The 16,275-nt window shown below is 49.1% G+C and overlaps 1 protein-coding gene across 1 annotated transcript in view; it reads left to right on the forward strand.

The window, feature by feature from the left end:
- SETDB1 (SET domain bifurcated histone lysine methyltransferase 1) overlaps positions 1-16,275 on the forward strand; it is a 158,503-nt gene that overhangs the window by 31,557 nt on the left and 110,671 nt on the right. The gene's annotated exons all lie outside the window — the stretch shown is intronic.

The raw sequence follows: 16,275 nt of genomic DNA on the forward strand, positions 1-16,275 counted from the left end.
GTAGGCCAGTCCAGCAGTTTTCTCACTAGACGGTCTCACCCCTTCAGCAGAAACGACATGTCCCAAGTAGTCAATTTGGGTGAGAAATAGATGACACTTCTGGGGCTTCACTTTCAATCCGTGTCTTTGAAGGCGGCTCAACATCTGTTCCATTCTTTGGAGATGTTCCTCGAACGAGGCAGCATATATGATGATATTGTCTAAATAAATAAACATGGCCTCAAAGTTTATGTCACATAAACACCTTTCCATCAATCGATGGAACGTCCCAGGTGCATTAGCCAGGTCGAACGGCATCCGGTTGAATTCGTATAGACCCGTGGGGAGTATAAAAGCCGTCTTAGCTCGGTCCTGCTCTGACATCGGCACTTGCGAGTAACCACTGGCTAGATCCAATGATGAGAAGTATTTTGCGCTTCCCAGGGCAGACAAAGACTCTTCAATCCTTGGTAACGGATAGGAATCTCACACAGTGCAGGCATTAAGTTTGCGGTAGTCCACACAAAAGCGCAAAGTTCCATCTTCCTTTCGCACTAGTACGATGGGAGCAGCCCAAGGGCTCTGACTCTCTCAAATAACCCCATTCTATAGCATCTGGGTCAGCATTCCTTTCACCTCTTAATACATTTGCGGCGGAATTTGTCGCTACCATTCTCTTATGGGTGTGGTGTTTCCAGTCGGAATCTTGTATGTGATTGCTGTAGTGCAGCCGATGTCGTCCTCATGACGTGCAAGCACATCCTGATATCGCCCTAAGAGAGCTTCCATCTGCTGGACCTGTTGCTGTCAATTCGGCCCGCATTTGTTCTAGTATATGGCGTCCTTCCCGCAGCTACTGAGATTCTGGTGTTAAAGAGGTATCTACAGCCACGGTCCAAGGATCTCCCTGTTTCACCGTCAATTGCACGGTCTGTGGCGGTATTAGTTCTTCCGGCATGCCCAAGATTTGTGCTACTTCACTCCTGGATGGGAGCGTGATATTGCTTTCTCCCAAATTAACTCCCTTTCAACCTAGATCTTTACCGCAGACAGTTATTTGCATCCAGACTACCCCTGCGACCGGGATGGGCAAGTGATTGGCAGCCGTCAACTTTATCACTGGGCTCCACTCAGGCCGCATTGCCTCTGGAAAGTGTCGTCGGAAGTATGTTTCAGGCATCGTGGTGACCTGTGAGCCAGTGTCTACCAAACGACGTACAGCCTGACCAACTATTTCGGCCCAACCTAGAGGACACATGGAAACTAGATTCGTGGGACTTCTGTTACTCCTTCTTGACTGTTAGGGCTCCGGGCGGCGTCCTCCAGGCTCAGAGCCTCCTAGTTTAATGGACGGCATTGGAGAGGCCTATTCCGTCATGCGCGTCTCCGAGCCAAGTGTCTAGCTTCATCGCAGTTATAGAATCCCTCTCAGCGTGGCATTCTTATTTCTCGATGAGGTTCAGAACTATTTCTGGCCCCAGGTGGATTTGATGGAACTACAGGTTTGTTCTTTGTATCAGCCAATTCTGCTCGTATATCCTGAATTTCCTTCCGCAATTCTTCCACCCATCTTGGTTCGGTGGCCATTGTCATAAATACCTCTCCTCTCCGGACCTTCCCCGTCAGAACGTCACCCCTGCTCTTGCTCGTGCGTGCGCGCTTCACTCTCCACCTCTGAAAAGATCATGCGTGGATTTACCCGCAAGCGCTCCAGGAAAGCCTGTTTCAGCAGCATGTCACGCAAGCCTGTCACCAACTGGTCCCGCAGTACTATGTCAATGGACCCTATGCCAATGCCGTCTTTTCTAGCAATGGCAGTATGGATCTCTTGCAGTGGGTTCATGTACCGGGTCACCGTCTCTTCCTCCCTTTGAACCCTGCTAAATAAGTGCATGCGTAACTCCCCTACGTCAGTGGGGTCTCCGTGGGTTTCTTCCAGTATTTGTAGTGGAGCGCCCCCAGACGCAGGGCCGCGGGGTACTCGGTACCGGGCCTCTCTGTCTCGGTTCTGGGGTTGTCACGGTGGCTAGACCCGGTCCGTGACCCTGCTGAGGGGCGTCCAATGAAAGGTGTAGGTGGTGGTGCGTGGTGCAGGTCGCGGTGAATAACGAGGACACAGGGTTGCAGTCTCTTTACCTCTTTACTGAAGGCTTCAAGATCCTCAATCCAGAGCACTGCTAACAGGGCTGTCTGAGACCGTCCGGTCTGAAGGCACATCCAGAGTTCCCTTTACAGGTGGAAATCAGTGTCTACCTTCTAGCGCCTGTGTGTTGTAGTACTTCCTTGCTGAGCACCACGGGATAGTCCTCACAACTGTCGTGTATATTTCTGTTCTTTCTCTCTCTCTCCGTCCCCAGATGGTTTGGATAGGACGCACCCGTATGACAGGGTAGGCCTGGAGCTATTTTATAGGGACCCTAGAGATGCCCCTCTCCCAGAGTTTGCCTCCGTTGTCTTCGTTAGGTGTAATGGTGAGACAGCCAACCTATGGTTAACTGCCCGGCCGTGGTTAAAGTAATGCGTGGAGTCTCTTACTTTCTCGGCGTTCCGGCCACCGGCTACGCGCCTCAGAAGGATGTTGCTCATCTTAAGGCATGATTCCTTCTGGTATTGTCTCCTTTTTGCTGTATTTCTGTTCCTCACTTCTCCACAATAAACCTCGCTTCTTGTCCTTTCTTAGGAGTCTGCCAGGATCCCACCCCTGACAGATCCCCTCTCTAGCTCTTCCCAGCTACTCCTCCCTGACTTCCTATCCAACCCCCAGTTTTACCAGAGTGTGGGGAGTGGACTACTAGATAGAACCCCCCCCCCCTGGTGGCCGGAGTGTGAAGTGTCATGTGTGTCTGTGATACCTGGTCAGGTGAACTCCTTTAGTGCCATCAGACATACCATCACTCCCCTTAACGGCAGAGCGACAGTACTGCAACGACCAGGACTCTGGGGCGCTGCACTCCCCCCGGTTAAATCCAGTACTCCTGGACTGGGAAAAGAAAAACAACAATACATGTTAACAACAAACATACAAAGTTTTGAAATGCAATAAACAAGTAAACTTAACAGTGCTTCCCTTTACGGGAGGTGAGAACACTTGAACGTTGCGAAAGTTTGGTCATGCAGTTTATGACTCTCAGTTCAGTGGTTGTAACTTTAGAACAGCAGGGACCCCGGGTAAACAAAGGGGTCCCTTTGAAAGTTTTGGAGCAATTCACTGTCCACTGCTCCGTTGTCCATTTTTAAACTTATAACAAAGATATTTACACAATTAGCAACTTTTGTTAATAACTCCAAGTTTTGTAGCGAAGGGGAGTTTAATTCTTGGTGCTACATGTAGACCTCCGTAGTGCAGGGGTTGCTATTGGCCTAGCAGGACCCGCTATGCTTGCTACCACTGGTGTAGTGCACTGCCTTCTAGCTATGCTTCTAGTGAGTCTGGGCAGCACTGGCATGCTGGATCTCTCAGAGCTGCTGCTAGCAACAGTGGGTATGGCAGATTCGCCGATAGCAGAGGGAGGCTCCGCCGGTCCGACGATGGGCATGGCATCGTCCGGCGGGGTCTGTGGTGATGGCGGGTCGGGGGGATCTGGCACCACGTTCAGTTCAGGCGAGTTTGGTTGACGAAACATTAATACAGGTACCACGATTTATCTGAGTCCACGACTGGGGAAAATCGCCAAGAACAGTGTGTATCATCTTCTCCTCTTCTACAGGTGGAGAGGTTCTTGGATCTGTTTCCTTTTCTCTGAACTTGTCAGGGCATACCTTAAGGTGGTCTCTGGATATTGCCGTTGAGGTTTCCCCCCCATCTTTGCTGATGAGACAGACTTTAGTATTGTCGAAATCGGACGGCAGGATGGTATACGGTTCCGCTTCCCATTGGTCGTCAAGCTTGTGTAGTCTCCTCTTCCGCTTGAGTACTTGCTCACCAGGTGGCAAGGGAATCGCAGGAGCACGCTGGTTGTAGTCCCTTTCCTGTTTTTGCCTGGCCTGAGCGAGGCTTCTTTCCACCCACTCCTGTACCTTGCGGTACCTTTGCTGCCTCTCTGTATCCCAATCGGCATCCGGCGAGGTATCTTCGGGGGTTAGAACCCCCATGTCCAGATCAACGGGCAACTTGCTAGGCCTTCCTCGCATCAGGTATGCCGGAGTGCAGTTAGTAGAGTTTACTGGGATGTGGTTGTACATGTCTGCCAGGTCGTGCAATTTTGTTGGCCACAAGTTCCGTTCTTCTACAGGCAAGGTCTTCAGTAAGTCGATCACCACTTGGTTCATCTTTTCACACATCCCGTTGGTCTGTGGATGGTACGGTGTGGTTCTGATCTTCTTACACCCATACAGATGGCAGAACTCCTGGAACACCTCCGCCTCAAATGCCGGTCCCTGATCGGTCAGTACCTTCTCCGGATACCCATGGGGCCTACAGAAGTACTGCTGGAAGGCTTTGGCGGCTGTCCTGGCCGTTAGATCCTTGACAGGTACAACCACCAGGAACCTGGAGTAGTGGTCCACTATGGTGAGAGCATAGATATAGCCTGACTGGCTAGGCGTCAGCTTCACGTGGTCTAGCGCGACCAGTTCTAGTGGCCGTTTGGTGATGATGGGCTGCAAGGGAGCCCGTTGGCTGTCACGGTCCTTCCGGCGTAGGCTGCACGGGCCACACTCCCGGCACCACTGCTCAATGGCTCTTTTCATGCCAATCCAATAGAATCTCCCTCGGAGTAGTCTCTCCAACTTCCTCCACCCGAAGTGTCCAGCCCCATCGTGGTACGCTCCCAGAACCATGGGCGCATCTTGCCTTGGAACCACTATCTGCCATACCAATTCATGGGTGCGGGGGTCGATACTCCTTCGGCACAGCTTACCATCATGAATAAACAGTTTGCTTCTCCCCTTCCACAGCTGTTGGGTTTCTTGTGGATCATCCGGGCCGGGATGCAAACCTGCCTGCGTCAGGAGCTCTTTCACCCGACGGACCGCAGGGTCACCATCCTGGGTCTCTGCCCACCCATGGTGGGACAGGGGATTCAGCGTGGCATCCTGGTTGTTTTTGTGCCTGTTCTTCACATGATGGGAGCATTGAGTGGCCTTGGGGCGATGGAAAGTGGGCAGTTCTACTTCTTCAAGTGCCTCCGGGTCCTCCCCCGTTTCTGGCAAATTGGGCATCCGGGACAAGGCATCGGCATTCGCATTCTTGAATCCTGCCCGGTACTTGATGGTGAAATCGTAATTGGACAGCCGGGCCATCCACCGCTGTTCCAAAGCCCCGAGTTTTGCGGTGTCCAAGTGCGTTAGTGGATTGTTATCCGTGAAGACGGTGAATTTCGCTGTGGCCAGATAGTGCTTGAACCTCTCCTTCACTGCCCACACGATGGTGAGGAATTCCAGCTTGAAGGAACTGTAGTTGTCAGGGTTCCTTTCTGTGGGACGAAGTTTCCTGCTGGCGTAAGCGATTACCCTCTCCTTGCCTTTCTGGACCTGGGACAACACAGCTCCCAGTCCTACGTTGCTGGCATCCGTATACAGTACAAACGGTTGATCATACTCAGGGTAGGCCAGTACCTCGTCTCCCGTCAGCGCCATCTTCAAGCAAGTGAATGACCCTTCCAGTCCTTCGTTCCAATCGAATGGGGTGCTCTTCCCCTTGGTCTTCTTGGATTGGCCCACCAGCAGATCTTGCAATGGCGTGGCCTTCTTGGTGAAGTCCTTGATGAACCTCCTGTAATAGCCTACCAACCCGAGGAACTGCCGGACTTCATGGAGGTTGCTGGGTTTTGGCCAGTCCTTAATCACCGTAACCTTGTCGAGGTCTGGAGCCACTCCTTCAGCACTCACCACATGGCCGAGATACTGCACTTTGGGTTTCAGCAGGTGGCATTTGGATGGTTTCACTTTCAAGCCAAAGTTGGACAGGGCTTCAAACACCTCGGCCAGGTGCTTCAGATGGTCTTCATAGGTCTTAGAGAAGACAATGACATCGTCCAGATACAGCAGTACGGTTTCAAAGTTCTTGTGCCCCAGACAGCACTCCATCATCCTCTGGAACGTCCCCGGGGCATTGCACAGTCCGAAGGGCATGTAGTTGAATTCACAGAGACCCATCGGCGTCGTGAAGGCCGTCTTCTCCTTGTCCGCCTCCACCATGGGAACCTGCCAGTACCCACTGGTGAGATCCAAGGTAGAGAAGTAGTTAGCAGATTTTAACGTAGCCAGTGACTCCTCTATCCTGGGCAGTGGGTATGCATCTTTATGTGTAATGCGATTTAACTGCCTATAATCCACACACATTCTCATTGTGCCATCTTTCTTCTTAACGAGACCCAATGGAGCTGCCCAGGGGCTACAACTGTCCCTCACTACCCCAGCCTCCTTCATCTCTCGCAACATGTCTTTGGCACACTGATAATGAGCTGGGGGTACAGGACGGTATCTCTCTTTTATGGGTCGATGATCTCCTGTGGGGATATGATGTTGGATCCCTTTCACCTGCCCAAAATCTAGGGGGTGTTTGCTAAAGACCCGTTCGTACTCATGAATTACCCTGTAGGCCCCCTGTTTCTGGTGAGGTGGGGTAGAGTCAGTGCCCACGTGTAATTCCCGACACCAATCTTTCGGTTGCCCTGCAGAACCGTTGTTCTCCGCCGGATTGGACGGGACCAAGGGCCCAGGTGCCTGTATCACACTACTATTAACAGTAAACAGTTTGGCAAGTATGGCATATTTGGTTAGATGGACTTCTTCCTCCCCACAATTGAGAACACGTACTGGCACCCTCCCCTTGCGGACGTCAACCACCCCTCTGGCTGTCAGGAGGGTAGGCCTGTTATCCGAATATACAGGTTTTACCAGGGCCTGATAGTCTTTACCCCTGAGGCCTATGGCTGCCCAACACCATATTAACATTTCACTCCTGGGGGGTATCGCAATGGGGTTTGAATCACTCACTGTGACACGACCAATTTCACCACCAGTCAGCTCCACCTGCTGCCTTTGCATTAGAGCCCTGATCTCTTTTTGCAGGACACTTTGTTCACTGTAGCCAGCTGTTTCTGCGACCTGTTGTAATAGGACAATAACTTCTGCAAGACAATTCTCTATAACATTAGTACCAATGGTCATCATGGGATTACACTTACGGCGGTCAATATCAACAATTACAATCCCTTGGGCCTTCAATTCCACCCACCCCACTTTGATGGTGACCTCTTTATACCCCACTTGTGGCAATGGCTGACCATTACTGGCTATTATGGTGAAATCGTCATCGGGGCCACGAGTAATGTCAGCGTCCTCCCAATACCGTCTATAAAGCACGTAAGGCATAGTCGTCACCTGAGAACCGGTGTCCAGCAGAGCGTTCATTGGGATACCGTCGATCACAACAGGAAGAACTGGTCGCCCTCCAACGTATTTGGCTCTCCAATGCTGCGGGCCTGATCGTCCTACTTCTGGGGGTTGGCCCTTTGCCCCAGGGGTTGCTCGTTTAAAGGACAGTACCTTGCAAGGTGGCCCACCTGGTGGCAGCGGGGGCAGATGGGTCATCCGTCCCGATGGAAGCGATCGTCGTCCCTGCCTCTGGTTGGCGGAGTCCTCCTCTGTCGCATCCAGGGGACATCCTCTGGTCTGGAGGCCAGCTGGATCTTCTCCTTGGGGGCCTCCTGTAGGGACTGCACGGTGCGGGCTAGGGCAGCAACGCTCTTGGTCAGCTCCTGCATCTGGAATCGGAGTCCTGCGGGGGAGTCGTCCTCTAGGCTCTGGGCATCGGCCTCGGCGGCAACTGGGGCATCCGATGCCACCTCCTGGTGGTATGTGAGAGCGGGACGCCTGGGAGGCACTGCACGGCTGGGCTGCCGCTCTTGTAGCGCCTGGATGGCTTTATCCTTGAATTGCGCAAAAGTCAGGTCTGGATTCTGCATGGCCAGGAAGTGCAGTTGACCCCTTTGGTGGCTGCACAGGAGCCCCTCAATGAACCGCTCCTTCAGGAGTTTATCTTCATCTTGCATGCTGCCGGGGTCACTCTGCTTGATGGCCCGCAGCGCCTCCTGGAGGTTAAGGACATAGTCCCGTAAGCTATCCTGCGGCCTCTGCTTGCACTCATAGAAAGTCAACTTAATTTCTGTAGCGGTGCGGGTGTCAAAGGTGGCTTTAAGCTATGCAAAGACCTGCTGTGCAGTTCCCTTATCCGCGGCGGGCCAGGACTTCACTTCTCTCAGAGCCGCCCCAAAGAGTTGGCCCGTTATCATATGGACTTTCTGAGGCTCTGTCAAGGGATAGAACTCAAGCAGGCTGCAGATCCCCTCTTTAAAGTCAGTTAATGTATGTGACTCTCCAGAGAATCGCGGGAGCCAGGCTGCCCCAGGTAGGTACGGCATGGAGAAGGGCATGATGGCTGTTGTAGCCGCAGCAACCTCCGGCTGGCGGGTAGGGGCAGCGAGCTCTGCAGCAACCAGCTGTGGTACAAGGCCCGCGGCTGCATCTACTGCGGGGCCTGGCGGTGCCTCTGCGTCTACGGCTGCGACCGCCGCCTCTGCTCCCCCCGACTCAGACATGGTCGCTCCTTCCCCCTGCTGACCTGCTGGAAGTTGGTGTTCCTCTTCCGGGATCGTCACTTTACCGCGTCTTCTGGATCTGCGCTCTTTTTGACCGGCTCCGCCCACGAAGCTATGGCTCCTCCCTTCGAGCGCGACGATGGCGGATTTTTGGTGGCAAATAGCAGCACACAGTCTTTGCAATAAGTTACAGTCCAAGCACAATAAATCACAGTTCCAAGGCACACATGACCTGATTCTTCAGGCTTAAGTAGATCCTGTTCGTGACGCCAAGTTTGGAGCGCCCCCAGACGCAGGGCCGCGGGGTACTCGGTACCGGGCCTCTCTGTCTCGGTTCTGCGGTTGTCACGGTGGCTAGACCCGGTCCATGACCCTTCTGAGGGGCGTCCAATGAAAGGTGTAGGTGGTGGTGCATGGTGCAGGTCGCGGTGAATAACGAGGACACAGGGTTGCAGTCTCTTTACCTCTTTACTGAAGGCTTCAAGATCCTCAATCCAGAGCACTGCTAACAGGGCTGTCTGAGACCGGCCGGTCCGAAGGCACATCCAGAGTTCCCTTTACAGGTGGAAATCAGTGTCTACCTTCTAGCGCCTGTGTGTTGTAGTACTTCCCTGCTGAGCACCACGGGATAGTCCTCACAACTGTCGTGTATATTTCTGTTCTTTCTCTCTCTCTCCGTCCCCCAGATGGTTTGGATAGGACGCACCCGTATGACGGGGTAGGCCTGGAGCTATTTTATAGGGACCCTAGAGACGCCCCTCTCCCACAGTTTGCCTCCGTTGTCTTCGTTAGGTGTAATGGTGAGACAGCCAACCTATGGTTAACTGCCCGGCCGTGGTTAAAGTAATGCGTGGAGTCTCTTACTTTCTCGGCGTTCCGGCCACCGGCTACGCGCCTCAGAAGGATGTTGCTGATCTTGAGGCATGACTCCTTCTGGTATTGTCTTCTTTTTGCTGTATTTCCGTTCCTCACTTCTCCACAATAAACCTAGCTTCTTGTCCTTTCTTAGGAGTCTGCTAGGATCCCACCCCTGACAGATCCTCTCTCTAGCTCTTCCCAGCTACTTCTCCCTGACTTCCTATCCAACCCCCAGTTTTACCAGAGTGTGGGGAGTGGCCTACTAGATAGAACCACCCCCCCTGGTGGCCGGAGTGTGAAGTGTCGTGTGTGTCTGTGATACCTGGTCAGGTGAACTCCTTTAGTGCCATCAGACATACCATCACTCCCCTTAGCGGCGGAGCGACAGTACTGCAACGACCAGGACTCTGGGGCTCTGCACTAGCACTTTGTTAAAGGTGTCTCGTTCCCGGGGGGGGGTTGTAGCAAGACAGAATCCCTCACCTCTCCATCCAAAGCTATCATGGCAACCCCGCCACTAAAGCAGGAGTCATGGGTTGCATCCTCATCATCCACCTGATCCTCTCAGTCCAGCTCCATAGCATAGTATTGTTACCAGTAAACTTGGGTAGGTTGCTTAACATGGCCCCCGGGATATACTGGACCTAGGGTCTACCTCAACTGCTTGGTCTGCCGCCTCCGTGCTGTTGGACTGCATCCTGCCGAATACGCCAAGTGTGAGCAGGTTGCAGGATGCAGTGATGGACAGGAGGCAGAACACGAGATAACAGGTTTATTAACAAAGGGATTACTCCTCGCAAGGAGGTGATGGGTAAACAGGTATATAGCAGGAGGAAAAGGCCCAGTATAAGGGTTGGTTAAAGTAAGAATGGAAAGAGTTAAAGCAACTGCTCATGAGAGGTTAAACTTATCAGTCTGATGGTTTCTTAGCTGCAGAGTCCTAATGCTCAACGGTGGCACCTTCGCAACCGGCGCATGATGATCCCGAGGTAGTCCTGAAGAAGTTGAAGATCCGGTTCCTAAAGGTGGCGACGAGACCTCGCTGTATCGAGCGGGGTCCTGGATCTGGATTCTCTGTGAGGGGTGAGGAATAGTCTATGATGCTGCCCGAGCATGATTCAGCTTGTAACAAACAAATAAACGCATACAGATGGAGGAATGCCACATAATATAGATAAGTGACTACCAGTGTAGAAGATATAAGGCATTCACACCCAAATCATGGGACAGATCCGGACCCACCAGTAATCACTAATTAAACCACAGAAAAATTGGTGGAAAAAGTCCATACATAACTCAGATTGATGCAAAATAGGAAAACCTTTATTATTAAAAACATACATATAAAAGACCATAAGACAGGGGCATGACTGGAGTGGGCGATGCAACCAAACACATCATAGGTGGAGAACCACACATGCTAAAGGCATATCATAAGCGCAAGTGCGCAGCATAGATTAGATACCGTGACCGCATATCAGTACAACATACCAGAAGTCTGTAAACCAAGCCACGTGTGGACCTCACACCCTCCCCGACGCGCGTTTCGGAAGCGCTAAGCTTCCTTCCTCAGGGGGCGTGCCCCACAATGTGCCGATATGGTTTATAAGCAGGCGGGACCAGATGTAGACACGGATGCAAGAGGCTAAGGACACACCTCTATCCGGTGCTGACATCACCGCTGACGCGGATGGCCCCATGTGACCACAGCACCAGACGGCGAGCAGCAGCTGATCAGAGGCGGAACCATGTAGCGTCACTACACCGGTAACCATGGAGATTGTGGGGAAGCTAATGATGCCTCACCGCAAACAATAACTCAGCATAGTTTGCAGTACCAAATATGACATACGCCTAAAGAGGCAGCAGATAGTATAGAGATACAAACAGTAACCATATAAATCCCCACATACATTTTACAAAGTACATAGAGTAAACCCATACATTAATTATAAAATACAAGCCATATATATACACATACACAGATAACCCAATATGAGGGGAAACAGAGGATAACAAACAGTGCATATATAAATAGATCAATAACCTCCACAGATGAATATAATTCATATATACATATATGCAAAGAATACTAATAAATAGGAATAAATATGGCTAGGACATTTTTATCATAGCAACTGGTGGAGAGATACATATCAACTTCCTCTTCATAGCTTGATAGTAGTTCATCGACGTTCAAAGGCAACAAAGTAGGAAAAAACACTAAAATAGGAAAAACATGAAGAGTAAATAAACAAATACAATAAAAAATAATACTAAAAACACAAGATATGAATGTGCATCACCGCACATATATAAAGCATCAGCAGGAGGACCTTCGCGCCTGCCTATGCCGGGCTCTTCCTGGGGCTGTGGGAGAGGGATCTCTTCCTGTCAAATGAACAGGGGTTAATGGACCGTGTCCCCTTTTGGACACGGTACATTGACGATATCTTCTTCATTTGGCAGGGCAGTTCCGTCGACCTTGAGCAATTGATCCGGACTTTGAACAGCAATGACCTCAATGTGCATTTGACTTTCAACTTTGACAGTCAGTCCTTGAATTTTTTGGATGTCACCATCAGACGGGACTGTTCTGGTTTACTACAGACTGATATTTTCAGGAAAGAGACGGCGACTAATACATTATTACTTGCCTCCTCGGGTCCTCCCAAACACATGATTCGCTCTGTACCAGTGGGCCAGTTTCTCCGGCTCCGTAGAATATGCTCGTCTGATGGTGACTTTGAGTCCAGAGCTGAGGAGCTTAAACAACGCTTCTATACACGTGGCTATGGCCACAGGATGGTTAAGGCGGCGTATCATCGTGCCAAATATGCCTCCCGCCATAATCTCCTTTACAACAATGCACCTGAGCGGAAGTTGGATGACACTGTGCGATTTGTAACAACTTTTAGTTCCCGTTCGGACAGTGTTCGGTCCATCCTACAAAAGGCATGGCCAATTCTAAAGGTGGACCCTGTCCTCAAAAAGTTGATCCCCCCGGTACCATCAATAGCTTTCAGGAGGGCTAAAAATCTAAGAGACCATTTGGTCTCTAGTCACTACCCTGAGCAGGTGACTCCCACCTTCTTGGATAGGTTTCCTATTAGGGGTGGGTGTGTTCCGTGTGGTAGATGTGTCGCATGTCCCAACATTGTACGATGCGATAGTTTTACCAACGCGGAAGGTACAAAATCTTTTAGTATCCGCCAACGCATCACTTGTACCACTAGGTACGTAATTTACTATGCTACGTGCCCGTGTAACCTTATTTATGTTGGGTTAACCACACGCCAACTTAAGGTGAGGGTTCGTGAGCACGTACTGGGGATATCTGCGGCAGCTACTCACGAGGACACATCCACCCTGAAAACGATACCGCGCCACTTCAGGGAGTTGCACAATTGTGATGACACCCTCCTGAAGGTGCGCGGTATTGAATCTTTGAAAATAAATATTCGGGGTGGTGGATTATCGAAACGTCTGTCCCAACTTGAGACCAGGTGGATTTGGGCTCTGAACACTGTTCATCCCAATGGTCTTAATGAGTGTCTCTCATTTGCTCCCTTTCTGGGGTCCTCCTGCTGATGCTTTATATATGTGCGGTGATGCACATTCATATCTTGTGTTTTTAGTATTATTTTTTATTCTATTTGTTTATTTACTCTTCATGTTTTTCCTATTTTAGTGTTTTTTCCTACTTTGTTGCCTTTGAACATCGATGAACTACTATCAAGCTATGAAGAGGAAGTTGATATGTATCTCTCCACCAGTTGCTATGATAAAAATGTCCTAGCCATATTTATTCCTATTTATTAGTATTCTTTGCATATATGTATATATGAATTATATTCATCTGTGGAGGTTATTGATCTATTTATATATGCACTGTTTGTTATCCTCTGTTTCCCCTCATATTGGGTTATCTGTGTATGTGTATATATATGGCTTGTATTTTATAATTAATGTATGGGTTTACTCTATGTACTTTGTAAAATGTATGTGGGGATTTATATGGTTACTGTTTGTATCTCTATACTATCTGCTGCCTCTTTAGGCGTATGTCATATTTGGTACTGCAAACTATGCTGAGTTATTGTTTGCGGTGAGGCATCATTAGCTTCCCCACAATCTCCATGGTTACCGGTGTAGTGACGCTACATGGTTCCGCCTCTGATCAGCTGCTGCTCGCCGTCTGGTGCTGTGGTCACATGGGGCCATCCGCGTCAGCGGTGATGTCAGCACCGGATAGAGGTGTGTCCTTAGCCTCTTGCATCCGTGTCTACATCCGGTCCCGCCTGCTTATAAACCATATCGGCACATTGTGGGGCACGCCCCCTGAGGAAGGAAGCTTAGCGCTTCCGAAACGCGCGTCGGGGAGGGTGTGAGGTCCACACGTGGCTTGGTTTACAGACTTCTGGTATGTTGTACTGATATGCGGTCACGGTATCTAATCTATGCTGCGCACTTGCGCTTATGATATGCCTTTAGCATGTGTGGTTCTCCACCTATGATGTGTTTGGTTGCATCGCCCACTCCAGTCATGCCCCTGTCTTATGGTCTTTTATATGTATGTTTTTAATAATAAAGGTTTTCCTATTTTGCATCAATCTGAGTTATGTATGGACTTTTTCCACCAATTTTTCTGTGGCTTAATTAGTGATTACTGGTGGGTCCGGATCTGTCCCATGATTTGGGTGTGAATGCCTTATATCTTCTACACTGGTAGTCACTTATCTATATTATGTGGCATTCCTCCATCTGTATGCGTTTATTTGTTTGTTATTATCTATTTTCTGTGTTATGCACAGGTATTGTGATTCACGCAATGGACTTTCGAGCCAGAGAAAAGGCATGGCTCGACCATATGGACAAGGTTTTTGTTGGAGGTGTGACGGGTGTGCATCAGCAGGGGGATCCCGGTTGGGACACGAAATTTTCTAATATTAAAACTTTATTGGACAGACGCTTAAAATTATGGTGGAACCGATTGTTTCTTGAGAAATACAAAACAAATGGAATGATCCCTAGAGGACTTAGGGTGAGGGTCATTCCGTCTTTTCCAGTGGATGATGCCACATTCATCACTAAATGGGAGGAGACATGTGACACTTGCTCAATGGCCCTTATGCAACTCCTCATTGATTTAAACACGACCAGGATCAAGGATCTTGATGGTCAAATTGATACTGCACAGGCCGAAATTCGCAATGGATGTCCACCCGAAAAAATTCAGCAGTTTGAGGTCAACTTAGATAAATCCACAGATGATTTGGTCAAAAGAATTCAAAATACCCAAAAGACCAAGTATGGTAGAGATATTAAAGACTACCAATCTAAAGGTGTCTATCTGTGGACGAAAGGGAGGAATCCTAGTCTAAAGAGGAGTGGTTCAAATTTTTCCATTTCCTCTCAGAGTGGTCAGTCTGATATATCATCTGTATCAGGATCGACGGCTGGAAATTCGGGGGCTGTGAGACTTCGTGACCATGCCTACCATCCCTATAAAAGAAAATCATTCTCCGGGGGATATAAGGATAATAAGGTGATTAATCTAACCTCACATTTGCTGTCTGCCACTGACTTATCTCTATTAGGGAGAGGTTTGTCCTTTTCTCCCACTGCTGGTTTTGATTTATTTTCTACTATCAAGGACCTGCACATTTTCGCGAGGTCATTGCTGTTCAAAAGATACTTTAACACTAACAGTTTGCTTTCTCTATTCCTGACAGAAGAGGAACAGGAGGCTCTAAGGATACTCGAGGAACTTGCCAGTGAACATATAGGTGAAGGAGGTAAGGTTCCACCCTCCATTCGTCCACGGTCCACTAAGTTCCCTCCACTATCATCTTGTTCCAGTATCGATTTGTTTGTCCGGGTGGTGATGGAGGACTTATACAAAATACCACATTTTCGTGTTAATGATAATCTTACACGGGAGGAGAGGTTGAGATTAAATTATCTTCAGGGACTGCCCAATACCGTGATTAAACCTGCCGACAAAGGCGGGAATGTGGTCCTTTGGCCTACCAGTATGTATGAGAGGGAGGTATATCGCCAACTAAATAATACTACGTGTTATAGACGTCTTACGTACAACCCCCTCTCAGCATATTGTGGCCAATTGGATGTTATTATTAACCCCTTCACCCCCGGAGCTTTTTCCGTTTTTCCATTTTCGTTTTTCGCTACCCTCCTTCCCAGAGCCATAACTTTTTTATTTTTCCGTCAATTTGGCCATGTGAGGGCTTATTTTTTGCGGGACGAGTTGTACTTTTGAACGACATCATTGGTTTTAGCATGTCGTGTACTAAAAAACGGGAAAAAAATTCCAAGTGCAGTGAAATTGCAAAAAAAGTGCAATCCCACACTTGTTTTTTGCTTGCCTATTTTGCTAGGTTCACTAAATGCTAAAACTGACCTGCCATTATGATTCTCCAGGTCACTATGAGTTTATAGACACCTAACATGACTAGGTTATTTTTCACCTAAGTGGTGAAAAAAAATTCCAAACTTTGCAAAAAACAAAACAAAACAAAATTGCGCCATTTTCCGATACTCGTAGCGTCTCCATTTTTCGTGATCTGGGGTCAGGTGAGGGCTTATTTTTTGCGTGCCGAGCTGGCGTTTTTAATGATAGCATTTTGGTGTAGATACGTTCTTTTGATCGCCCGTTATTGCATTTTAATGCAATGTCGTGGCGACCAAAAAAACGTAAATCTGGCGTTTCGAATTTTTTTCTCATTACGCCATATAGCGATCAGGTTAATGCTTTTTTTTTATTGATAGATCGGGCGATTCTGAACGCGGCGATACCAAATATGTGTAGGTTGGTTTTTTTTTTTATTGATTTATTTTGATTGGGGCGAAAGGGGGGTGATTTAAACTTTTA

This window comes from Ranitomeya variabilis, chromosome 1 (genome assembly GCF_051348905.1).
Source record: "Ranitomeya variabilis isolate aRanVar5 chromosome 1, aRanVar5.hap1, whole genome shotgun sequence".
Taxonomy (NCBI): Eukaryota; Metazoa; Chordata; class Amphibia; order Anura; family Dendrobatidae; genus Ranitomeya; species Ranitomeya variabilis.